This window comes from Panthera leo, chromosome F2 (assembly GCF_018350215.1).
Source record: "Panthera leo isolate Ple1 chromosome F2, P.leo_Ple1_pat1.1, whole genome shotgun sequence".
NCBI classification, from domain to species: domain Eukaryota; kingdom Metazoa; phylum Chordata; class Mammalia; order Carnivora; family Felidae; genus Panthera; species Panthera leo.
In genome coordinates, this window is record NC_056695.1 from 42,170,181 (window position 1) to 42,196,744 (window position 26,564).

Here is a 26,564-nt window from a genome sequence, read left to right on the forward strand (position 1 = left end):
ATCTGTTTTCCATTAAGGAGATTAACTTCTCTATTGAGGTTATTGTTATAGGACTGGGTCAGGGGGCTGCTTGGAGCTGACTAGGTGCCTTCTCTGACTGGATGGGCACTGCCCCCTTCCAGCTCTCCTTCTGAAGCAAGCACTCTTCTTCCGAACTTGCCTTCCTGTGCTGGAGTTAGACTGATCAGAGGCCCTGCTTTCAAGTAGTGACACAATAGGGTATTAAAGGCGAATCCTTGTTTTCAGGACAAGGGAGCATTGTGCCCATGCATTTTACAGCTGTTCAGTGAAGCCATTCCTATGTTGAAATACAGAATAAGTACGTTTTGTGGCAAAAATAACATCCTCTGTTGGTTTCCCATACAACATCTTTCTCTCTCTCTCTCTCTCTCTCTTTTTTACAACATACTTATCTCTTACTTCTGTCAACCCAACCCTAGTATAGAGCCTCACACAGGGTCACCATGTAGTAAATATTTGATGAACAGAATAATGAAAACTCTCTAGAGACTTAGAAACAGATGTAAATCCCCACAGTCTAACAAACTGGATTTAGGATAGACCAAAAGGATGCACTTAAGAATGTCACTGAAAAATATTTGACAATTTACTGTCAGCATTTTGTTTTCTAGGCAGTCTTCCTTCCTTCCTCTCTGTATTCCAACTCCTCCAATTTTCCTCCTCCTTCTCTGTTTTTCCCTTTCTTCCTCCTCCCCTTCCTTCCTTCCTTCCTTCCTTCCTTCCTTCCTTCCTTCCTCTCACTATGGCAATTTTCAAACACACATACAAATAGAATTGTCCACTAAACCCTCAGGCACACCCAGCTTTGATAGCCATCCGTTTTTCTGCATCATTTACACCCCACCTTTTTTCATACTTTTGGGGAGTAAAAACTCAAACTTGCATGATTTTGTCTTCAGTTATTTTCCTATGTGTCTCAAGAGGACTTTAAAAACATGCAATACCATTATCACCCCCTTTCCCAAATAAACAATTAGTCTATAATACCATCTAACAGTTAATTTGTATTTGGCTTTCATCTCTTCTGGGTTTCCTTTAAGATTTTTTCTTAAATGTTAATTGTGGCTTAAGACTAGTGGTTTCTTATTCTTCATGGTAACTTCCAGCAGCCTTTCCTCCAAACCCCACTTGAGTGCTTATAATTGCTAAATGGATAATTTACATCTCCCTTATTTCACTCCAGGAATGAACACTTAAATGCACCCATCCTTATAAACGACTCTGGAGCTATTTAAGGTGAATAAGATGCACAGTGCCCTTGGCCTCAAGGAGCTTACAGTTCCAGCTTGGATGTTTCTCTAACACTCAGCATGATAAAATCCATCTCATTATCTTTCCCCAAAAGTCCAGCTGTCCTTAAGTTTCCCAAGTCTGACAGTGATGTCCCCATTCTCCATGCCTCTTAGGCTCCACACTCTTGACTCTCTTCATCCTGTCAGTTCCAAGCCTGGCTATTTTCCTTCTGAAATTATTTCTTTTTAATTTTAATTTTAGAAAGTGCATGAGCAGGGGAGAGGGGCAGAGGAAGAGAGAGAATCTCAAGCAGGCTCCACCCTCAGCACAGAGCCCAACGTGGGGCTTGATCCCATAACCCTGATATCATGAACTGAGCTGAAATCAAGAGTTGAATGCTAAACCTACTGAATCACTCTGAATCTGAAATTATTTCTATACCCTTTATTTTCTTTAGGAAGGCAGCCTTCTGTGCTGAAGAAAGACAACCTGTGTTAGAATTTACAAGAGTTCTGCCTTTTATTTTGGGCCAAACTAAGAGGGAGTTAGCAACATCTCCAAGTTAGGAGTCCAGTGTCGTGCCAGGAAAGGCTTCATCTGAGATGGGTCCAAGGATGAGGGTCAGGATGGAGATACAAAACCATGGGGCAAGGAAACCAGAGAATAGTACCGTACATCCCATATGATGTGTGCGGCAAGTAGGAAATGGGCAGAAAAGAAGCAAAGCTGTGACCAGGAATGAAATGAAATAGGGCAGGTATGAGGCATGACTCTGGTTGATTCATTTGGAGTTTCATTTGGAAGCAGAAAATCAGTGTTGGATCACTTCCTTTATCTAATTGTTGTCTAACAAATTACAGCAAAATTAGCACTTCAAACAAAACTTTTTATTATCTCACAGTTCTGCACATCAGAAATCCAGGCAGCTCAGTTAGATTCTCTGCTCAGGGTCTCACAGGCTAATGTCCAGGTGTTGGCCAGCCAAGGGTCTTATTTGGAAGGGAAATCATCTATCACTTCCATAATCCCCTCTAAGGCTATCAAATACAGAAAAAGACCATGATGGGGATAATTTCTACTTTCTCTGCACTTTTCTTCACCCAAGGCACTGATACTAATGATGAACATAATCTTCTGTTTCCTCAGCTTGAACAATGGTTTAATCTCCTTATTTAACATAAGAACCCATGTTTTCTGTTTATTTAAAAAAATGTAGAATTCTTTTGTAAGTTTGAAAAGATGAATATTTTTTGTGTGTGTGCATGTGTGTTTTTATTTAAATTAAATTCTTGTAACTTCATGACCTCACCCCATTGAAAACTGAGATGCTGGGACCCATCGCCTTTTCTCATTGATGTTAGGGCCATCTGGAATACTTAGTGTATTTAACACATGATCACATCAACAATAAACTTGCTAGTTGGTTTTCAAGAAGTCTTTTTTTTTACTTAGTTTACAGAAATTATTAAAAGTAAGTCTTTTGCTATTAGACTCCTATTCCCCAGGCTCTCTTATCACCTTTTCTCAAAAGATTCAGGGTTTGCTAATTGTAATTTTCATTTCTGAGGTTAGTATGTGAAAATGAGGACTTTCAACAGGTTAAACAATTAGACCAAATATGCAGTTGAACATTTATAAACCTACTCCAAAGATAAACAGCCCTCAATTTTCTTTGAAACTAATGGGACACTGTTTTCTTTTCTTAATATGGGATTGCAATCAGTACCTTTTTGTTTCTTAACATTTTAGGAAAAATCCACCCCCCCCAGCTTCTTTTGGAATCTAATAATTTGCCTATATAAAATTTTAAAAATAATGCATTTACTGGTAATTAAAATCTGAACCATTTCCCTTAAAAACCAATGGCAGTCTTGGAGAATGTGTTTTTAGAAAAACAAAGCAATACTTAACAGATGTTTAAAAGTAACATTCACAAGGTTAGGTACTATTATCTGATGGAAGTGAGATGACAAGTTGATTTTTATGTTTTCAAGTTAATTTTCCAACTCAATCTGTTTGACTTAAACAGATAGTGCCTCAAAGAAAACTGTCCACTCCAAAAATTATTTCTACTGGAGGCCTTCTGATATTTTAAAATTCATGTTCCACTTTATCCAGTACTCAAATTGGCTAAGAGGAGGTGGGATGGTTTTAACATAGTTGTGAGTCCCTCATTCTTCCTTTCTTTTTCTTAGCAGATCTAGGCAGGAAGGAATACCTGGTCTGTAGTGGTGCTCAGTAAAGAGTTACTGAATAAATGAATGAATGTATGAATTAATGATGATAGCACAAAATCAAGGAGGCTGCATTCCTCTGGAGTGGTTTTTATTCTAAGGCAGCAGGTGATTTGCAGGAACTAAGAACAGAACAGCTGCTTCCCATCACCTTCCCGCAAACTCCAGCAGTGGGTGTTGCTGTGACCTCAGTCTTGCTGGCACTTGACTGCACAAGGAGGACGTGCAGGTTCAGAAATTTTGTGAAATAAAGTCAAGAAAATTTACAGGATGCCTGCAGGGCAGGGGGTACCAAAAAGACCAAATGGGAGTTTATGTAGTGACTGTACCGGCAAAAACTTCCCCTGGTGGCTGGCTGTGAAGTCTAGAATTTGGCTCCTCATGTCATCAAGAGTGACACATGTTATTAATGGCACTGCTTCCTGGAATCTACTTGAATCTTGCAAATTTCTCTCTCTTCTCTCTCTCTCTCCCTCCCTCCCTCCCTCCCTCCCACTCTTTCTCCACCCTTCTCCCATTACTTTCCCTCCCTTTTTCCCTCCTGTCTCTCTCATACTCTCCCTCTTTCTGAGGTGGTGGTGGACAGGTATAGAGAAGACAGTTTTTCTCAGGATCTGCTGAGGTGAAGGGGGAAGTTCCTCTTATGATAGGCACATTCATGAACTTGGGGTCATGCTCCAAGATCATCTAAAGATGATTCAGCATCAGCATGAGGTACTTTGAGTTTTTTGGCATTTTCTAAGTTACCGGGGAGGGGGGACAAAAAGGTGGAAATGAATCACTTCATGTAAATAAAACTTCAATAGTACTTTTCTGGAAAAAAGCAGAAACAGCCCATCATAGAAACGACAGTTTCTGTGCCAAGAGGGAAGTGAGTGGGGAGCAGCCTGAACATGCATCAGGTCACCTCCTGTAGTAGCCTGTACTCCAGGAGTAGCTTGGTCTTGAATGGGATCATTCAAGCAGGAAAGGTGAGGAAGACAAATATGTAAGTAAATGTCTTGGTGAAAATCATGATCCGTAGTTGTCAAAGGGGACAGACGATAAAGCAGCTGGACAGGGAGATGTTAAGGAATGTCCTTCATCCTAGAATTTTAAGATAAGTTTCTGGAATTGTTGTTACTATTGTTATCATTTACAGAGAACACTTGCAGTCACTGGCATCTAGGGTTTGCTCCTTGGGGCTGGTTGGGGTCTTGATTTGTTCAGACTGTTTCCTCATTTGAACTGGATTGTAAGACTTAACATTCCAAGTACTATCTTGAAATCTTTGAAACTGACAGGTTTCCAGAGGGCTGTGAGTTCCCCTGCTCTCACCAGATATGCCCCCAACCCAGTAGAAAAGGCTCCACCTGGCCACGTCACTTGCACTCCACCTAGAACTCAACCTAACAGGCTTTACTTCACTGCCAGTCTGCAAAATTATTCAAACAGGCCATTGGAACTAGGGAGTGCCTCACCCTCTTGATACTACAAGGCATGACTTCCACAGCCAAATGCAATTTCTATGTGACCCTGCCTGGCATACTATGTCGTCCTCCCCCAGGCTGTGAGTATATGTGACTAATAAATTGCCATTGACCTCATCTGTCCAGTGTCAGTGGTTGTGTGTTCAGCCATCTCATACTGTTTAGGGTGGAGAACACCTCCTTTGCCAATAGGGTTGCAATATTGTGATTTGTGAGAGACGTATTTGGTCATTGCGATGACCGAAATATATCTCATATGTATTTGGTCTTTGTCCAGAGTTTTTGCTCCACAGCTCCCCAAACCCTTGGAATTTCCTGAGTAGTAAGAACCATGGGAGCATCTTTTAAAATATTTGGTCTCTTATCCTCAGTTCCTGAGGTCACTTCAGAGTCATAGAGGTAAAATAAGTGTCTTGTTTTTCAAAGCAAACCCTTTCCACCACAACTGGGTTTATGTTAACATGGTAACTTTGGAAAGCACCTAAGGTTGCGGGTGCTTTATTCAACCATGAATAAAGGGTTGTAACTTTCATTCCTGCCCTGATTTCTCAGAAGGAGAGAGGGGCTGGAGGTTGCATCAGTCATCAGTTGTCCATAATTTAGTCAATCATGCATGTGTAATGAAGCCTTCATAAAAACCCAAAAGCGGGGGGTGGTGGTTCTGAGAGCCTCCAGGTTAGGGAATCAGAATACTTCCATGTGCCACAGTGCTGACCCCCAAACTCCACAAGGACAGAGGCTCCTTTGTTTGGGACCTCCCTCTATGTATCTGTCTCTTCATCTGGCTATTGATTTGTGTCCTTTAATATCTTTTGTAATAAATCTGTAATCTAGTGAGTGAAAGCATTTCCTGAGTTCTGTGAGTCACTCAAGCAAATTAATCAAAAATCCAAGGAGGGGTCACGAGAACCTCCAATCTGTAGTCATTGGGTCAGAAGCATGTAGCAACCTTGGCTTGTGATTGGCAAGTGAAGCAGAAGGCAGTCTTGTTGGACTTAGCCATTAACCTGTGGGATCTGACACTACCTCCAGGTACATAGTGTCAAAATTGAATTGAATTGTAGGACACCCACCTGGTGTCAGAGCTCTTTATTTTATGTCTGGGGACTGTAGTTCTTGAAGTCTCTTGATTGCATTGCTTACGATGAATTTGATAGAAACATCAACATGGAAAAACAATGAAAATGTTAGTTAAACTAAAACTCAAAAACAAGGTACTACCTTAGATGCTTTCCTCTTAATAAAAACAGCCACAATACTAAATAGAGGTTAAGTTGCACTGACTGCAATTATTGCTTTATATTTGGCTGTGTTATTCTCAGTGTCAAATAATATTTGGTTCTCTTTTTCCCCATATAGAACCTCAAAAGCCATCAGCCCATGGAATATTTTCTTTAAACTGGTCAATTTGGTGGAGTAATTTATTTAAAATAGTTTTTTTTTAATATAGTTTTCTCTTTATTTCACAAAATGAGTAATGCAAGTTGGGATATGGAGCTATAAAGTCATTGCAAAAAAAATTACACAGCAAAACTGCTATTTTTGGCTTTTAATTCCTACCAGTTTGCCAACTTGTTGCAAGTTATACTTATCAAGGGATCATACACTTTTTCCATCTTGTTTCATCTTGAACCCTAAAATGCTAACAGAGACCATGAATGGTATTTGACTTAATTAGCTAGTGTTGCTATTGGTTGCTACATCTCCTAGCTCTAAATATCTCTGAAAATAGGGTTCCTTTGATTCCAAGTTTTAAGTGACATAAATTGTATTCAAGGAGAGAAAAGTGTTACTTAAGTTATCTATATCTGTTTATATTTCTAACTGGTATGCTTTATCACACAGTTCTTGGTTTATGTTATAAAAGGATGGATCTACAATAAGTTAGCAGAAACCACAGACATTCCTTTGAAATAACTCTTAATGGGAAACGGTTTTTAAAAATAATATTTTAACTTTACAAAAATGAATTTTTAAAGAAGTAATTTTATTGGGTTCACACCCTGTGAAATTTGAGACACTGAAATTAAACATTGTAATATATAGTACACAGGTGCAGTTGCTATTTTTTTAAACAAGAGGTATTTAGTGAATATCATTTGGGTCATTGAAATTAAACAATTTTAACCTATTTTACACAGAGAAAGGCCTCCTCCACACAAGGCATAGATTTATGTAAAGAATGTTATTTAATAGTCAAGAGTCTTTATTGGCCAGATTTCAAAGGAAACAGTTGCCAAGTTCAGATATGAAATTTAACAGAGCATGTGGTAGACAGAATTCTAAGATGGCCTCAAAGATTCCCTCCTCCCTAACCCCCCGTGGAGTACATGGCTGTGACATCCTGCGGATGTGGATGTGATGGATTCCACTCCATGATTAGGTTATGTTACATGGTACAGTTGACCTTAGTGTAGGGAGATTATCCATGGGGGCTTGACCTACTCACATGACTGGGGTCACAGAAGAGGAAGTCAGAGATTTGGAAGTAGGAGGATTTGATGCACTGTTACTAGCTTAAAGATGAAGGAAGCCAAGTGGCAAAAAAGTTACGGGCAGTGTCTAGAAGCTGACAGTGGGTTCTGGCTGACATCCAGTGAAGAGGACGACCTCAGTCCTATCATTGCAAGGAACTAAATTATGCTAACAACAAGAATGATCTTGGGAGTAGACTTTTCCCTAGAGCCTCCAGATAAGAACTCAGTCCAGCCAACACCTGAGTTTTGCCATTTGATACATTGAGTAGAGAACCCAGCCGTGCAGCACCAGACTTTTGGCCTATAGGACTATGAACTAATAAATGGGCATTGTTTTAGGCTGCTAAACTTGTAGTAACTTCTTAGACAGGAATACAAAATGAATACAGAGCATAGAATTATATTCTATGGGAAATATAAATGGGAGAATTTCTATTTATTACTCATGATTATTTTTCACAGAAAAGGTGGGGAGGTAGGGTTGGGTATAGACTAGTGCTCAGCTATCTCAAATTATCTGTGGTGAAGCACAGGTTTTGTTTATTTTCAGTCTATCATGGATTGATTTATTAGGTTTGATAAAAATGAAAACAAAGATACCTGAAAATTAATCCCAAATTTATTATTAGATTCAAATAAAGCTACTTTGTCAAATTGTTATAAATATTTATTAACACTTATTCTCAATTTTTATACTTCTTACAGATTAACAACAAACAGTCCATGGGTCAGCTCTAGTCTGTGGACTACATTTTGAATAGCACTGGTTTAGATCATGTTAGATTTAAAGGTTTCTGAGGCTAAAAACATTAACCTGTCTTAAGACTCAAGAGATAAAAATTTAGCCATTTGTGTGTTTTAAGTGGTTTTAAAATCAGAATAACTAGAGAAATTGGTATTTTGGCTCAAAACCCTTTTATCATCAAAGCACTAAACTATACTGAAAGTGAAAAAGTGGTTTATATGAGCTTGACAGAAATAGACTAAAAATACTGTCATGAGGCCTGAGTGTTTGTGTGTCTTGAGAGTCTAGAGAATGATACTAAATTCCTTTCAAATAACTGCAAAAATTTAAAGTTGACCACTTTGTAATAATATGGAATGGATCACTGTCCCCACTGCTAGCTCTTTTTGAATGGAAAACCACAAAGGTACAGAATTGACATCTACAGACACATTATGTCCCAGGAAGCACTTATTCTATTCATCATGACTCATTAATATTTTTTAGCTTTCTTCTAAAAATTTTCATGTTCCACAGAAAACCATGAATTACTCATCATCTCTATTGCCTTACTTAGATAACATCCCTCAGTTTATTAATCCATCGAGTAGAAGATCCTTCTTACTGTCTTTTTCTAGTAGACTTTATTAATGCTCAAAACATTTTTTATAGAACTTAAAAGAAGTGTTTTCTGATAAGTTAGTATTCACAGGCAAGCAGCATAAATAAAGTGAGCTGGTTTAAGCATGATTTCAGTGTGAGAAACTTAAGAGCAGCAGAATAGTTTATATCATGTTCATATCATGATATCACTTTACATACTTTATGAAGGAATTGAGTTTGGTGAGGATTGTCACTTTATGGAGGAATATGGATGACAGCAGTTTTACTGAACATGGCACCATGTACCTGGAAGCAATGTCAGGGTCATCGAATCTAGGCCCTTGTTGACAGTGCATAGATAACATGAGCACTGCCTCTTTCCTCTGCTAAGTTCCAGATAAACCTTGCTAATCATGCAATATTCTTCCCACTGACCCCAGATACAGCCTCAGAATCTTTCTCAGCATAGTATTCTAGAAAATTAATAATTATGTGTTGAGATTGGCTCAAAATTAAACTTATATGCCTTCCATGCACCTAAATTATTTAAGATAGAGTCTATTCTTCTGTTGATTAAATTGATTGCCATCTCATTCTCATTAATGAACATCTGGGCCTGGGAGTGGAAGTGGAGTGCCATTGGAGAGAAAACAATGTTCTCAGTGTAATTTCTAAATACAAGGGCATAGCTAGATTAAAATGTTTAAAAGACGTTTTCCTTGGACCAGCTACCTTACCGGAATTCCCCAGGTTTTTTTGTGCACTGCCAAGAGAGTGCACAACTGGTTAAAATGTTACTCCTAGTGAGTTATCAATGGGGTTTCCATCAACCGAAAGGCAAAGGAGAAGATCAAGTGGGGTCAGTCTTTGATTGGCATATGTTGACAGTTTCAGTCATGACCAAGGAGGTGGGATGGAGTATACTCATGAAATTTGCAATTGGGCGAGTTGGCTAGGACCTTATATAACTACATTAATATTCAGAAAGACTGTGATACTATAAACATGTTCACTGCTCTGTTTGTATCTAAGCCAAGTGTAGGGAACAGTGGAAGCACTGCTGCATAAACGTTTACCTTTGGTAAAATTGAGTTTTGCAAAATACTCAGTAAGCACAATGGCAGTATCAATTGGCCAAGACCTAAAGATTGCCTCACAGAGCATGTGGCTGGATGTGTTAGGGTTGGTGTCACATTACTAAATCTTTCAGTGGTGTCACAATTCTGGCTGTATGTGTGGAGTTTATATTGTATCCTCATTGCTTCTCACAAAGGAGAAGCTTAAAGTGAAGGATACCATTGCCAGTGTACCTGAAATTATGACAAAGAATTTGGAAGGAAACTGCAGCTGAATTTTTTGTCTTACATGAAACAAGATAGGCATGTGCATCCTAAAAGTTACTCATGAACTGCTGTAAGCCAATGATCTAGTAGTTCCTGGGGTATTGAGAAAAAAATCAACATCACTGATTTTTCTGATTCTTCCAGCTTGATGCTTTGATGGACTGAACAACATGAGAGTGAAGGAGAAAACAAGGGAGGCAGCATACCTTAACTTTAGGAAGGTTTTATGATAAAAACCATATGGTGGGCTAATCAAAACTTTTGGAAGTTCAAACAACTATTTAAGATGAATGAGAGGTGACTTCCAAAATGGTGAAATGATGAGATCTGTAAACTTTCTAACTGATGAAACGACTGTAGCTGGTGAAGATGACTTACAAAATGAAAATCTTGGGAGATTATCTTAAGGGCATACATTTAGAAATATACTTGAGGGGAACCTGGGTGGCTCAGTCGGTTGAGCATCCAACGTCGGCCCAGGTCATGATCTCACAGCTCGTGGGTTTAAGCCCTGTGTCGGGCTCTGTCCTGACAGCTCAGAGCCTGGAGCCTGCTTTGGATTCTGTGTCTCCCCTTCTCTCTCTCTCTGCCCCTCCCCTTCTAGCACTCTCTCTCTCTCTCTCTCTCTCTCTCTCTCTCTCTCTCTCTCTCTCTCTCAAAACTAAATAAACATTTTTAAAAAGTACTAAAACTGGTATATAAAAAAAAGAAATATACTTGAATGAAGTATATTTATATTTTATGAATGAAAAAAACATGTACTCAAGAACATCTGTATTCATAAGGATAGAAAGAGTTTGTGGTATTTGAGCCATGGCTCCCTCCCTCCTACTTTGAGATGTGTGCAGCTAAGGACACAGGGCTCACTCTCCCTCCTAGCTGAGGGTCATGCTATCTCCCTGGGAAGTCCAGGCCACGAGAATCCCTCACAGTGTGCAGCCTCCGATGTCATTCCTCAAAGGATACAGACTTGGACATGTACCCTCCTCTCTAAATACATGTTGCAGAGTCTCTGTCCTCAGAAGGAGTGGCTGAGGGGTCCAAGGCTCTCCTCTATCTATCTCTTACTCATGGAGTGGAAACTCTACCCCCGGCATGGCAGGCCAAGAATACTGGTACCCTGATTGGCCTTGTCCAATCTTATTTATAGGGTGGGCTTATAAACCAAGAGAGGCATGCTGAAAAGACCAGAGGCTGCTGCCCTAGCTTAGTCCCTATTCATGAGGCAGGGGTATCATTTGAGTGAAGCATTCCCTAAGCTTGCGAACAGTGGTGCAGATGTTTTGCCAGGGAGAGACCAGGCAATAACAGAATGCTTCCAGCTCTCTCCAGAGGAACTGACTTTATTTGAAACAAAGTGTGTATAATTGTATGCCTAAGTGTGTTCTCAAAAATAATGAAGGTTGTGGTGATAACCAATTGAAAGGAATCTGGTAGCTTCTTGAGAGCAGCAAGCTAAACTATAAACCAGCTAGAAGTTTGGCAGAGAGAACTAAGGAAAGGGCTAAAAAGAAACTTCAAAACAAACCTCAAAGACTGGCTTCAAAGATTACACTGCAAAGGAACAAAAATTTAATTGAGTCAAACTATGGAGAAATTTATGCTCCATGGCATTATTTAAAACACAGTGCAATCACCTGGCAGTTGGTAGAAGGTAACAGCTGAGTGTGATACTAACACAACAGATAGCTTAATAAAAATATCAGATAAAGAGGACATAAAAGAGAACTCTGATAAACCACCATCATCCCAGGGTGACTGTGAGCATGCCCATGGCTGTGCCATTGCGGCATGACATCAGAGACTGCACACTTTTAGGGAAGTAGACTTCACTAAAATAGTCTAGGTAAGTCGTCAAACAAACAATAAGCAAACAACAACAAAAACAATGCTTGAGGGAAAGAGGGCATTAGTATCCAGAGTTGCTACAATATTTTATCTAAAACGCCCAGTTTTCAACAAAAATTAATGAGACATGTAATATAATATAAAGACATGTAAACAATGAGACATGTAAAAAACCAGGGAAGTGTAACACATACACACACAGAAAAGAAAGCACCAATTAGAAACTGCCTTCTAGAGGGCCCAGGTGTCTTTTTTTTTCTTGTTTTAAATTTACATTCAAGTTAGCAGATAGTGTAATAATGATTTCAGAAATAGGATCCAGTGATTCATCACCTACACATAACACCCAGTGCTCGTCCCAACAAGTGCCCTCCTCAATACCCCTTGCCACTTAGCCCATCCCCCCACCCAAATCCCCAGTTTGTTCTCTGTATTTAAGAGTCTCTTATGTTTTGTCCCCCTCCCTTTTTTTGTATTATTTTTGCTTCCCTTCCCTTATGTTCATCTGTTTTGTATCTTAAATTACACATATGAGTGAAGTCATATACTTGTCTTTCTCTGACAGACTAATTCCGCTTAGCATAATACACTCTAGTTCCATCCACATTGTTGCAAATGACAAGATTTCATTCTTTTTTGATTGCCAAGTAATATTCCAGTGTGTGTGTGTGTGTGTGTGTGTGTGTGTGTGTGTACACCACATCTTCTTTATTCATCAGTTGGTGGACATTTGGGCTCTTTCCGTAATTTGGCTATTGTCAGTAGAGCTGCTATAAACATTGGGGTGCATGCACCCCTTTGAAACAGCACTCCTATATCCTTTGGATATATACCTAGCAGTGCAATTACTAGGTCATAGGGTAGTTATATTTTTAATTTTTTGAGGAACCTCCATACTGTTTTCCAGATGGCTGTACCAGTTTGCATTCCCACCAGCAGTGCAAAAGTGTTCCTCTTTCTCTGCATCCTCGCCAACATCTGTCATTACCTGAGTTGTTGATTTTAGTCATTCTGACTGGTGTGAGGTGGTATTTCATTGTGGTTTTGATTTGTGTTTCCCTGATGATGAATGATGTTGTGCATTTTTTCATGTGTCTATTAGCCATCTGGATATCTTCTTTGGAAAAGTGTCTATTCATGTCTTTTGCCCATTTCTTCACTGGGCTATTTGTGTTTTTGGGTGTTGAGTTTGATAAGTTCTTTATAGATTTTTGGATACTAACCCTTTATCTGATACGTTGTTTGCAAATATCTTCTCCTATTCCATCGGTTGAGTTTCAGTTTTGTTGATTGTTTCCTTCTCTGTGCAGAAGCTTTTTATCTTGATGAGGTCCCAGTAGTTCATTTTTGCTTTTGTTTCCCTTGCCTCCAGAGACGTGTTGAGTAAGAAGTTGTTGTGGTTGAGGTCAAAGAGGTTTTTGCCTGCTTTCTCCTCGAGGATTTTGATGGCTTCCTATCTTACATTTAGGTCTTTCATCCAATTTGAGTTTGTTTTTGTGTATGGTGTAAGAAAGTGGTCCAGGCTCATTCTTCTGCATGTCACTATCCAGTTTTCACAAACCATTTGCTGAAGAGACTGTCTTTATTCCATTGGATATTCTTTCCTGCTTTGTCAAAGATTAGTTGGCCATATGTTTGTGGGTCCATTTCTGGGTTCTGTATTTGTTTCACTGATCTAAGTGTCTGTTGTGCTGGTACCATACTGTCTTGATGATTACAATTTTGTAATACAGCTTGAGGTCCAGAGTTGTGATACCTCCAGCTTTTGTTTTCTTTTTCAGGATTGCATTAGCTATTCGGGGTATTTTTAGATTCCATACAAATTTAATGATTGTTTGTTCTAGCTCTGTGGAGAGGGCCCAGATGTCTTAACAAGTACTTCCAAGTAGCTATTATAAAGAAATATTTTTTTAAAAAAGGAATGACAGTGTCTCATCAAGCAGGGAATATAAATATATAAATTATAGAAAATAACCAAATAGAAATTCTGGAGTTGTAAAATACGATAAGTGAAAAGACAAATTCATTAGAGGGACTCAAAGAGTAGAGTTAACCTAGTAAAGGAAAGAATCAGTAAACTTGAAGATAACTCTATAGAGATGATGTAATCTAAAGAATGAAGAGAAAAAGGAATATAGAATGAACAGATTCTCAGAAATGAGTACACCAGCATATACATAATGGGAGTATCAGAAGGAGAGGAGAAAAAAAGGAACAGAAAAATCACTGAAAATATAATGGTTGTAATTGTTCCAAATTTGATGAAAAACATTATACATCCAGGAACTTCAACATACTGCATAGAATAAATTCAAAGAGGGCCACACTCACATAAATCATAGTAAAAATATTGAAAGCTAAATATAGAGAAGATTTTGAAAATAGTAATAGATAAATGACTTGAGATGTGTTAGAAAATCCTGATAAGATAAACATCTAACTTCTTATGCTTAGATAAACATCTAACATTAAACACGCTGGAGGCCAAAAAACAGTTGGATAACATTCAAAGTACTGAAAGAAAAAACTGCCAACCAAGAATCTAAGAAAACTACATCACTTACAAATGAAGGTGACATAATGACATTGCCAGATAAACAAAATAGAGAATTTATTGTTAGTAGACAACAGAAATAAATGCATATTCTTTTCCTTTCTTCTCTGAACTGATTCAAAAACAACTGCATAAAACAGTATGTATGTATGTATGTATGGGCCTGTAACATATAGAAATGTAATATATTTGATAATAGCAGCAGAAAGGAGGTAAATGCGAGTAAAGCTGTACTGGAATAAGGAAATGATACCAGATAGTCTTCAAATCCACAAATAGTTTGGACGTAAGGGGTATAAAAATAGATATCATGCAAGCAACAACCTTAAGAAAAGTAGAGTGGCTATACTAGTATGAGACAAAATAGACTTAAAAACAAAACTGTTGCTAGAGACAAAGAGGGACATTTTATTTTATCTTTTTAAAATTTATTTGATTTTACTTTTAGAGACAGAGAGAACATGACTGGGGGAGGGAGCAGAGGGGGAGAGAGAGAGAGAGACAGAGAGTGAGAGAGAGAGAATCTTAAGCAACCAAAATTAAGAGTCATGGGGCACCTGGGTACCTCAGTCAGTCGAGCATCTGACTCTTGGTTTCAGCTCAGGTCATGATCCCGGGATCGTGGGATAGAGCCCCCAGGTCGGGCCCTGCACTGAGCGTGGTGGATTCTCTCTCTCTTCCCCTCTCAGCTTCTCTCTCCAACTAGCATGCTCTCTCTCTCTCTTTCAAATAAAAAAAAATCTAGAGTAGGACACTCAACTGACTGAGCCACCCAGGCACCCCAAAGAGGGACGTTTTATAATGATAAGAGTGTCAATCCATTAGGAAGGTATAATGGTTATAAACATAATAAGCATTTAACAACAGAGCCTCAAAATATGTGAAGCAACAACTGACAGAATTAAAGAAAGAAAGAAATTATTGAATAGTAATATTTGTATACTGCAATACCCCATTTGTAATGATAGGATAAACAAGCAGAAGATCAACACTATAAACCAACTGTAACTAAGAAACATCTGTAGAACACCTTATCTAGCAATGATAGAATACATACATATTCTTTGCAAGTACATATTGGACATTCCCCAGAGTAGACCGCATACTCAGCCAAAAAACAAGCATCAGTAAATTTAAAAGTAGTTAAATCATACAAAGTATGCTCTCTAACCACAATGGAATAAAGCTAGAAATCAATAGCAAAAATTTTGGGAATTTAAAAATGTATAGATTATCAGTATACTCCTAAATAATCAATAGGCCCACACAAAATTACAAGGACAATTAGAAAATACTCTTAGATGAATGGAAATGAAGATACAACTTATGAAAATATTTGGAAGGCACCCAAAGCAGTTCTCACTGGAAAATTTATAGCTATAAATGCCTACATTAAAAAAGAAAATGATCTCAAATGAATTACCTAACCTTTCACCTTAAGACACTGGAAAAAGAAGAAAAACTAAATCTAAAGCAAGCAGAAGGAAGGAAATAATAAAGGTTAGGGTGGAAATTAATGAAGTAGAAGTTAGAAAAACAATAGAGAAAATCAATGAAACCTAAAAGAGAATAATCAGATCACAAACTCAGTAATGGAATAGGGGACATCACTACTGATCTTACAAAAATAAAAAGGATTTTAAGGGAATACTGTGAACAACTGAATGTCAAAAAATTAAACTTTTAGGAAATTGCAACCTTCTAGAACTGACTAAAAAAGAAATAGCACAAGTAACAAAAGAAAAAAACAGACTACACTTCATCAAAAACATTCATGTTTTGAAGGACACCATAAAAAAGATGAAAAGACATTCCACAGAATGAGAGAAAATATTTTCAAATCATATATTTGCTAAGGGATCTGTTCACAGAGTATTAAAAAAGCTCATGCAACTCAATAATAAAAAGACAACTCAATTAGGGGTGGCTGGGTGACTTGGTTGAGCATCTGACTTCAGCTCAGGTCATGATCTCAGGGCTCATGAATTTGAGTCCCGCGTCGGGCTCTATGCTGACAGCTCAGAGCCTAATGCCTGCTTTGGATTGTGTGTGTATGTATGTGTGTGTGTGTGTGTGTGTGTGTGTGTGTGTGTGTCCTCTCTCTCTCTGCCTCTCCCCTGCTCGCTCTCTCTCTCAAAAATAAATAAAAACTTAAAAAAGACAACTCAAAAAATCTTAGTAGACATTTTTCCAAGTAAGATATACAAATGGTCAATAAGCACATGAAACAATGCTCGATACCTTTAGTTATCAAAGAAATGTAAATCAAAACCACAATGAGGTACAACTTAAAACCCACTAGGATGACTCTGATCAAAAAGACAGATAATAACAAACGTTGTTGAGGACACATCAATTGGAACTGTCATACATTGTTGGTGGGAATGTAAAATGGTGCAGCCACTTTGGGAAACAGTCTGGCAGTTCCTCAAAAAGTTAAATAGAGTTACTATGAGACATAGCAATTCCATTCTTAAGTATATGCACAAGAGAAATGAAAACATGCATTTATACTAACAACTGGTACATAAATATTCATAGCACTGTTATTAATAATAGTGAAAAAAGTAGAAATGACTAAAGTATTCATCAACCAATGAATGAATAAAATGTATACAGTGAAATATTTGATCATAAAAAGGAATAATAAGTGCTACAACATAGGCAAACCTTGAATACATTATGCTAAGTGAAAGAAGCCAGTTACAAGAGAACATGTCTTATGATTCCATTTATATGAAATGTCAAAAATAGGCAAATGTATTGAGACTAAAAGTATATTAATGGTTGCCTAGGTCTGGGAGTTGGGGGTGGATGGAGAGTGACTGCTAATGGGTATAAGGGTTTTGGTTTTTGTGGGGTTTTTTTGAAGAATAAAGAAAATGTTCTAAAATTAGATTGTGTTAATAGTTTTACAATTTAAGTGAATATACTAAAAACCATTGCATTGTACACTTTAAATGGGTGAACGGTATGGTGTGTGAAATATATCTCAATAAAACATTTAAACACTAAATAAAAATAAACTTGTGTTTAGAGCATTTTAGATGATCAGTTCTTATTGGTAGTTTGGGAAAAGGAGATCTATGGATCAATTGAAATGGTCACAGATAATTGGAGTTCAGTGGAGTGCTAGTCTTTGGTTTTACTTTATTCAATAAAGAATCAAAGAAATGTCCATTCACAATCACTCACTTAATTTTTCCATTAATTATTTATTCATTTATTCAGGCAACACTAAGTATCTGCCAAGTACTAATACCATTCTTGTGTCAGGAGATTATATCTGGGCAGAGTCCTGCCTCTCTTGTATGTGCTGAATCATAGAATTTAAGAAGATCTGGGAGCACTCTGGGCATCTTCCTGCCTTCAAATGCCTCATTTCATGGGTGGTAAATGTGACATCAGTGGATATCAAAAGGCATGTTGTGACTGAGTAGCAGAGTTGGTTTGTGACTTCCAATGGAGGAGTAACATATTTTTATTTAACACGTTGATAGTTTATTTATCTAGCTAGTACCTTGGGTAAATGGATTCACAGTGGAAAATGACCCTGGCAAGTGGGCTTGTTACTAACTCTGAGGTTAGCTCTGCTTTTAAGAATTGCTGTTATTTCACCTAGATATATAGAAGGAGATACTACCACAGATTTTTTTGTGGCAAGAGAGAAGGATATTTTATTTCCTTTTAGTCCTTTTTTATGCAGTGATTAGTGAAGAAAGAACTTGCAAATTGGTATGAAGTGGATGAAGGCATCTGTCTTTTCAAGTAGTGACTGGGGTCTCCATGCATAGGAACAGATAGGATGGGATGTTTGGCTCAAACAATAGATCAAAGCCACATGTGTGAACCTTGTAATGATCACTTGCACTCTGCACTGAATTTGGTTGTCTACATTGGACATTCGTCATTTATTTTGGCTTTTCATTCATTCTGGTTCAGCATCTAAACCCTTAGTAAAATGTCAAGAGAATATTTATTTAATTCCCCATCCTATGTGTTTTGGTATGGAACAGACTGTCTTTTACTATAGTTGCTGAAAATGCTAGATTTCTGCTTTTTCCAACCCTTGTTACAGGAGAACACAAACACCCAACATACCCATCTTGAATACCTATATCAGAATTTTATTCAGGGGCTCATAATTCAAAAAGTTAATAACTTGCTCTTCGAGGCTGTGGGCGGGACCAATCAGCTGAAGCTATTTCCTTACTGAACAAGGTTCTAGATTTTGGAGGATTTTATGTGGCTACTTAGTTTCAACCGCTTCCAAAGATTCTATCAGTTACCTGATATCTTTTTAAATAATTCCCCTTTCCTCTTAACTCGGCCAGAATTTACCTCTGTTGCTTGTAACTAAAAGCCCTCACTGATACAACACTCATAACACACTATCTAGTTCATCTCAGGGCTAGTCACCAGGATGAGCTGCTTTTCTTTAATGTGGAAGGCAATGATATTAAATGGAGGCCATGTAACAGGATTAAAAGGAAGAAAGCCATTTTAATTCTTCAAACACATTTAAAAACAAAGATTTCTTTTTAATAAATTGATTTTAAAATAATTTAAAATTAATTAAAATAAATAGTATATACACCTCACTTGCATCAGTTTGTTTCCCAGTAGGAAGATTAAAAGGTACGTACGTTAAAGCAAAATGAGAAATTTTTAAATAGGTAGAAAAAATTAGGGAAAGTAAAAATAAAGTTCAGAAAATAAGATAGAAGTGTATATTGAAGTTCGTGTACAAATTGCATGATATGATGTCTATTACATTTACTAGAGATAGGCACTTGTCCTAGCAAGACTGTTTCATTTGTTGTGTAACCTGGGGCACTTCTGAAAACGAAAGACAACTCTGTGATTAATTATTCCAGGGTGATAGACAGTAACCTGAACTCTTCCAGACAAATAAGAACATACAGTAGTCTGCAGTCATACTATAGTGCACATAGGGATCATTTAATAAACTTCACACACACACACACACGCAGACTACTCTCAAATAAACTTGGATTTCACTATTCTATTTAAAGTTCTAGCATGTTACATCACTACAGGCTATGGAAAAAAGCAGGTCTCAACTCTCAGTGACTTGAAAAATAAAAGTTTTTATCTTAGTCACACTGCATGTCCATCAGTGGTCAGCTGGGACTTTTGCTCTATTTTTCCATCATCACTCAAGACCCAGGGTGGTAGAATATCCACTTGCCATAACATTCTCAATCACTGTGGTAGAGGGTAAGTGGTATCTTGTAGCAGGACCTAACTGCAGTGTCAGGAATACTTCCATACTAATTCATTGGTCAGAGGTGGTCACGTGGCTGTACCTAACTCCAGGGGTCCAGAAATCTTATTTCCAATGTTATCATATGCCTGGAGTGTGGAGAATTGTAAATATTTGTTTAACAGCATTAACAGCCAGTTTTTTTTAAGACATTGTCCTTTTTTAAACAAACTTTTTGTTTAAGTACAATTTATTGTCAAGTTGGCTAACATACAGTGTATACAGTGTGCTCTTGGTTTTGGGGGTAGATTCCTGTGATTCATTGTTTACATACAACACCCAGTGCTCATCCTAACAAGTGCCCTCCTCAATGCCCATCACCCATTTTCCTCTCTCCCCTGCCCCCTTCCCCCTCAATTCTGTTTGTTCTCTGTATTTAAGAGTCTCATATGGTTTGCCTTCCTCTCTGTTTGAAACTATTTTTCCCCCTTCCCTTCCTCCATGGTTTTCTGTTAAGTTTCTCAAGTTCCACATACGAGTAAAAACATGATATCTATCTTTTTCTACTGACTTATTTCACTTAGCATAATACCCTCCAGTTCCATCTACATTGTTGCAAATGGCAGGATTTCATTCTTTCTCATTGCCAAGTAGTATTCCATCAACTGATGAATGGATAAAGAAGATGTGGAAAACAAACTTTTTACTTTAGAATAGTTTTAGATTTACAGGAAAGTTGAAAAGATTGTATGACCGTGTCATTAAAAAAAATTTTTTTTAACATTTATTTATTTTTGAGCACTAGTCGGGGAGGGGCAGAGATAGAGGGAGACACAGAATCTGAAGCAGGCTCCAGGGTCTGAATTGTCAGCACAGAACCCGATGTGGGGCTCAAACCCAAAAACCATAAGATCATGACCTGAGCCGAAGTTGTACACTTAACCGACTTAGCTACCCAGACACCTCCTGACCATGTCATTTTTAACGTATGTCTTTATAACTGGGGAAATAGTGATGCTCAGTACAGGTATCGGGAAGGAAAACAAAATCAGAGTATATTGTTGCCTAAACCTTCTGTATTCCATTTTAAGTCCCTACCGTCTGCCAGCTACCATTGAAGATGGCAGCAGTCAATTTCCAGGCGTCCCCTGCTGCTTGAAACTCTGTCAATAGCTGTCTTGACCACAGTCTAGCAACTCTGTCATATCCTTAGCCAAATCAGAGACTGAGTCACTGGGTGCCATTTAGAGCAACAACTTTATGTAGCTCCAGAACCCAAAAAACTGTCTTAAATAAAGAAACAAGTAGGAGATACAGGAATAAAATCCCCAATCAACTCATCATCGATACCATAAGCCTTGGGTTTCCCTTTTTTTTTTTTACTGAACTCTGGAAATGTGTTATTAATGCAGCATTTGTTAAGACCTTGGCCATTTGAAGAGGTGACCTGACGAATGTGTGCTGTATGGTGGCTGATGCCTATTATGTTCTTATGATAACATGTGTCATTTGGAGAACAGAATCTTATTGTTTAATGGTGGGTGGGTGGGAAGATACTTCTACTATTTTTAAATCCATAAGATGAAAAACAAGTATTTGCAGTGGTTAAATGGTAAATTACACACCTAGTAATTTGTCTCCCAGAACTCAAGGGCTATGATCGGACCAAAGGTGACTATCATCGTTGGTGCCAAGTATCTAGCAAATGGCTGAATTCAAAGAAAGAGAAAGGACCAGTTCTGCAGTTGGATCTAGGAGGTGAAGATACAGCAGATAGTCAGGAGAAACACTAAGACCAGGGGTAGATGCCTCTGGTGAGTTCTCAAAGAGAACAACATGATATAATGGACAGCACCCTTAGCAAATACTGTAATGAATTACCCTGAACTATTTCATTTAATGCTCTTTAGTATATTCCATTGTGCCAAAACACCATTTAATTGGAATAAGTCAAATTTATTTAATTAAAATAAATGGGTCATTAGAATGACATACAATTTATCGTCCAAATAATGCGGCACTTTTGAGAGTAAAAGGAGATGCCTAGTAACCATTTATACACAGACAACAGGAGTAAACCAGGACCGTCTCAGGCAGAATAGGAAGAAAGGTCATCCTTGTTGCAATAGACTGGAGGTACACAGTTCTTTGTGTACCTAGAAGGTCTGAATGCTTCCCTGGTCGTGAATGTCTACCAATATGCCAGGCAGTTGGTTTCTGTGGAGCCAAGGTTGAAATCTCAGAGATCTGGAAGTGACATGATATTAATGTAGGGTTTTTCTCATTGTTTCCCAACCTAATCCTGTATTGTTCTTTTGTATGATGTGACCTTAATCAGGGTCATCTTAGTAACATCGACATTTTTAATAACTTTGAATGGAAATAGGATTATAGTTTAAAAGACATTTGGAGTAGGAGTCTTTACCTACTCTGTTCTTGTACTAATTTGCCCATGTATTTCCATTTTAAAAAGCCAACCTCTCTTATAAATGATGCTGCTATGATGAGCATCTTTGTACCTACACATTTGCATAATTTTTTTATTATTGTCCTAGACTTCATGTCTAGTATTTGAGTATCTAGGTCAAAAAGTATGATGTTTGTAAGGATCTTTCATACATATTTCTGAATTGCTTTTCAGAAATTACCAATTTAAACTCAGAGTAATAATGGATGAAATAGCCTATTTCTTTAATATTTGTTAATATTTCTTTTCTTTAATATTTGTAAATTTAGCAGGTGAAAAATTGTATCTTCATTTTATGTCTTTGAAATACCAAATTTTAGGCCATACCCACAGAATCTCAGATCATACATATTTCATATGTTTATGGGCCATTTTAATATTGTTTCTCGCTAACTTCCTATAGGCATCCTTTGCCCATTTTAAGCTATTGTGTTCATTTTTTGTTTATTGATTTTTAAAATGTTTGTTATTATGTATGGGGTGCCTGGGTGGCTCAGTCTGTTAAGTGTCTGACTTCGGCTCAGGTCATGATCTCACACTTTGTGAGTTCAAACCTGCGTTGGGCTCTGTGCTGACAGCTCAGAGCTTGGAGCCTATTTCAGATTCTGTGTTTCCCTCTCTCTCTACTCCCCACTAATACTATGTCTCTCTCTCTCTCCTCCAAAAAAAATAATAAACAGTAAAAAACTTAAAAAAATCGATATGTATAGTAACTATCTACTTGTCTATCTAGCTAGTGTATACATTGCTTTTATGTATGCTATATATACTTCCCCAGTTTTTTTTTAACGTTTATGTATTTTTGAGACAGCATGAACAGGGGAGGGGCAGAGAGAGGGAGACACAGAATCTGAACCAGGCTCCAGGCTCTGAGCTGTCAGCACAGCCCAAAGCGGGGCTTGAAATCACAGACCGTGAGATCATGACCTGAGCTGAAGTCGGACGCTTAACCGACTGAGCCACCCAGACGCCCCCTTTTTTTGTCATTGTATTTTGCTTATGGTGATTTTGACTTCCATAAGGTTATTTATTCTCACCCTCCTGAGGTTATATATAACCAGCTCATCCTTTTATATTTTGAATATGCCTTTATACTTACAAAGATCATGTCTACTCTGAGTTATGAGAAAAATTTCCTTTTTCCCTAAGAATTTTAACTTTATAGTACACATGATATTAGTGCATGCTGTGAGAGGACAATTTCTGTGAATAAACAAGTATTCTGATTTGAATTTTCCTTAGCTTTCATTAAATTCTTATATCTTCTTGGATTTTTTTAAATTGATACTTCACCTAGTGAGTTCAATATCAGGACAAAAATGCTATACTTGTTACAGCTTTTTTATGCTTTTAAGTTATAACAGTCTTTTCCCTTCCTCCACCCCAAATTTTGTTGAGTATTTTTACCTGCTTAATTTACTAAGGGTTTTATTTATTTTTTACCATGGATTTAGAACCATTACATTTAAAAAGTCACTTTGAGCTTTAATGCAATCACAAGCTTACAGTCGCTCTAAATGCACTACTAATTTGCAGAGATAGCAGGTTATATTTTGAAAAGAGGGTTTGTTTAATGTTTATTTATTTTGAGAGAGAGCATATGCAGGGGAGGGACAGAGAGAGAGAGAGAGAGAGAGAGAAGAGAGAGAATCTCAAGCAGGCTCTGTTCTGTCAGCACAGAGCCTGATGTGGGGCTCTATCTTACAAATCATGAGATTATGACTGGAGCTAAAATCAATAGTCAGATGCTCAATCAACTGAGCCACCCAGGTGCTCCAGAAAAGAGAGTTTTAAGTTTCAAAATTTCCGATTGGAATTCTTTATGCGTGGAAATAGAAAACCATTTTAACTTATTGTGGAAATCTCCAATTGATAAAATAGGAGCAATAAACTGTATAGACTGTCTCACCCCATGGTGTCATGTGACAAAGGGAAGAGTAGCTAAAGGGGTGTTTAGGACAATATATCAAGGGTAGTGAGACCATGAAGAGTGCTGTACAGGGACCGCTGGCAGGGGAGGGAGTCCAAGACTAAACTGGCCACGTTGGGAGATGCTGTAGAACTTTTCACTGTTAGTATGGCCCCAGGATTTTTATTTTCTCTCCAGGGTGTGGTAAGCAACATCAAGGAATGGTAGACCTGGAACTCGGGAAAAGAGACGTCACCCAGGACTTGAGAAGGCTAACCAACACAAACACACAGTAAAACTGTGCCCTTGGGTCCTCCAGAGGGGGAAAAGAGTTGCATGTTGCTGGCTGGGGGGAGCTTGGAGCATCCAGCAGAATCCTTTGCCAAAGTTCACAAGCCAGGATTGAATTTCGGCTGAATTTCCAGGAAATTTGAGCCAAATTGTGAAGGGACCTGGGCTGTGTGGAATGTCAGGTAGGAGACATGAGAAAATCATTTAATTTAGGATAATTCATTTGATCCCAACCTTGAAAGTGGGGAGCAGTCTAGGAAACTTAAATTCATAGGAATCCCTCCCAAACAAAATCTTAATGCTTTATTTATCAGCCTAGGGCTTTGCAGGACATTATTCTCTTTGTACCACCATATATTCTTGAATGCAGAAGGGCAAGACCCATGAGTTCACTCAGAATGCAAAGAACAATACTACGCTTTCTTTGTAATGTTTGATTGCAAAGAAGAATTAATTTCTTTATTGAAGTAACAGTGTTAGAAGGTTGGAGATGGTGTAGAATTCCTTTCCAGGTAATTTTTGAGAAAAGGGAACTTCTCACCCTGACTTCCTCATTTTCCTATCCTGGAGACTCGGGGAAGAATAAATTGATGCCATCTGGAAGTAACTTTAGCTCTTTTTAGAAATTTTTACTTACATTTTGCTAAGCCATTTAGGAAATCACATGTATTTAAATGTTTTATAAATATGCATGCTTATGTACTCCACTTCTTTCAGCGATTGTAGGACACAGGATGGTATGGTAGATTGAGCAATGCAAATCTAGGTTCTAGATCCAACTCTGCCTCTAAGTACAGAAGGGACTTGGGACAAGTCACTTAACTGGTATGGGCCTCAATTTCAATTTGGAAAATGAGGTTTTTGGACTAGATAGTCTTTATAGTTACCTCCAGCTCACAATCAGCTTTAAATTTCTAAGATTATATGTGTCCACTTAGAGGTAGGACAGAGGGCATGTATTCAAATAGAAGAAAAGAGTTACCATATTTAAATGAGTATTAAATGAGTATTTATAGCTTCTGTACACTACTTATTAAATAATATCTCAATTAACATATGCTGTTTTATTATCTATTCCAATAATTTTTACTCCTCTCACCAGATGTTTAAATGCAGGATTGTGCAAACCTGTATCTGGACTTCAGTGATGCAAGCTGAGAATATATTAGAGTATGTATGTGTACAAGGGTGTGTTTTCTCATAGGAACTAAATCATCATCTTCAACAGAGGATGTGATTCTTTAAGAACAATAGCCCCATTCCATGAAAAATTTAAGTGTTAACTTTGTTCCCAGATAAATAAAATGTTTATAGCCAGTTTATCGCTGTATAACTATAACCCTGCTTTCTGCCTCACTCTGGAGCAATTGGGTTTGACTCTTCCTTAGAAAACCTCTTCCTAATCTAAAAGAATTATATGGTGTGTTCCTTCATTTTTCTCTGAAATTTCTTTTGTATGCTAATCTTAGTTTAAATTAAAAAAAAAAAAACTTGCCCGGAATATGGAAAAGAAGCCCTGTAGAGAAAAGCAAATGCTTTGTTTAGGTATTTATACATTCAGTAGGAAAAGGAAGTATTGCAGGACTTCAGGGATAGCCACTTTTCTTTGCATAAATATGAGGTAAGGTGTAGAGTTGAACAAAAAAAGTAGTGTATAGAATTTTATTTTTCTTTCATCATTAAAATCTTGAGTCTACCTGTTACTATTGAAGAAATATGTTATATTTATAAATGGTCTCAGTTTTAATTCTTCCTTTAGCTACCTTTGGGATCTGAGAATGGTAAGAAAAGAGTTGGTATGATGTAGTACAAGTGCCTAATTTGATGAAAACTTTACAGTAAAAACAAAGGGGCAATAATGAGATACCATTACATTCACCAGAACAGCCAAAAATAAAAATTCTAACAATACCAGGTGTCAGCGAAGATGTGAAGCAGCTAAAACTCTTAGACATTGCTGGTGGCAATATAGAATGGCACCATTCTGGAAAACAGTTTGGAAGTTTTTTATAAAGTGAAACATGTACTTACCATATGACACAGCAATTTTAGAAGCCCTAGGTTTTTACCACCCCCCTTACAAAGCAAAATAATATCTACACAAAAATTTGTTCAAATTGGCTTTATTCATATATCTTCAAACTGGAAACAACCCAAATGTTCC